Here is a 1,913-nt window from a genome sequence, read left to right on the forward strand (position 1 = left end):
TATGTCTATAATATAACTAGTACAACAATAACAACACGATTCTTTGTCCCAAACATTGTTGGGTTGGCTATGTTTATTTCACATAAACATTACATCGACTGTAATCAATCAGCATAAATGTCTACCTCAACGGGATTATCTAACAAAGCTATTGAATCAGACGAAAATGTCGTAGAACTTCCCATGATCTGATGGACAATCGGTTGAGATTGAAGAGGCTGAGGAGGTACTTCTAGCACTTCAACTTCGCCTTCAAGCATTTCTACTACTTTACTCATTGAAGGGCGTTGTATCGGATTTGTTTGGATACACCATAATGCAACTAAACTCAGCTTTCTAGCCATCTTCTTTTCATCATCATTCACTTCTTCATCCACCACAATCTCTTTCCCTTTGTTGAACTTATCGTAAATATAATAAGGAAAATATTGGCTGGAATTCTCTTCATTTGCAACTTCATTTCTCTTCAAGTCCAACATTTCCATTAGCAGCATTCCGATGGGAAAGACTTGTGTTTGGTCCTTGATGGGAAAGTTGCAATTTGATGAAGGTCCCTCATGAGGAAGACTTTGACGTTTACCAATTTGTTAGTGAGGGAGATGGATATGTCATGTTTCCCCCACATGCCAAACACACCTTTTGCTCAAACTGTGTATTTGTGTTGAACGGTTGTGGCTTTATATATTTATTTATAGGCATAATATATAAATATGCCTTTTAACTTGACCTCATTTTATATTTATGTCCTCCAACTTATGGTGTGCACAAATATACACTTGAACAAGTAGACACATGAGTCCTACGTGACATAATATACATAGGACCCATATTGTCATGTAGGATGTCATGTAGGACACATGTGTCTATTTGTTCTACTTTATAAAAGTTTAAGTGTCTACTTGTGCAAACTCAAAGTTAGAGGACATAAATGTAAATTGAGGTCAAGTTAAAAAACATATTTATGTATTATACCTTATTTATGTTGAAATGGTTATAAATGTTCTTTTTTAATTCTCCAAATTCGTTTTGTGTAATTTAATGATTTCACTAAAATAAAATTCTCCATTTTTCTTGATTTTTTTTATTCAAGATAGTTTGTCGATTAACCACTTGAACTATTTATTTTATTTTTAAAAAAAAAACAAGCTTTAGGTATTGAACAATTTATGTAGTCTTAAATCTATGTTAAGTTTAAGATATACTTGACCAACAAACAATTAGAAATACACCGTGCCATTAATGATCTCTTTAAAAGTGGTACATCACACCTTAAAATTAATAACAATTATATATATATATATATATTTGACATATTTGACTTAACTTGTTAAATGGAATAGAAAATACTACAAAAAAATAATATTGTCCGGCGGTTATCTACCTTGACCCAATTACATGAAATTAACAATCTCATAATAACACAAGGGTATAATAGGAAATAATTTTTTTTGTAGAGTTTTAAATCAAACACAAGATTAAGTGGAAAGTAATGAACCAAACACTTGACAAAAAATAATCTCTGCACTACTAATCCCTGCATTACTAATCTCTGCGTTACTAATCTCAGCATTATCAATATTTGTACTAAACAACCCCTAAGTGTTTACTTGTGCAAACTCAAAGTTAGAGGGCATAAATGTAAATTGAAATCAAATTAAAGGGCATGTTTATGAGTTGTTTTTTTTTGGCATAACACATAAATAGGACCTTTAACTTGGCTTGAAATTTTAACTTTAACTTACACTTTCAAAGTGCACAAAGAGGCATTTTAACTATCCAACTCTTAAATAAAAAAATACACGAATCTCACTTGGCAAAACACGTAATATGCACTCAATCTGCACGCATCAGGAGTAAATTTCAACGCCTACAACAATAAAAAATTATGTTGAAATGACAATTATATCATTAAT

The sequence above is a fragment of the Solanum tuberosum genome, unplaced genomic scaffold, assembly GCF_000226075.1.
Source record: "Solanum tuberosum cultivar DM 1-3 516 R44 unplaced genomic scaffold, SolTub_3.0 scf01118, whole genome shotgun sequence".
Classification (NCBI taxonomy): Eukaryota; Viridiplantae; Streptophyta; class Magnoliopsida; order Solanales; family Solanaceae; genus Solanum; species Solanum tuberosum.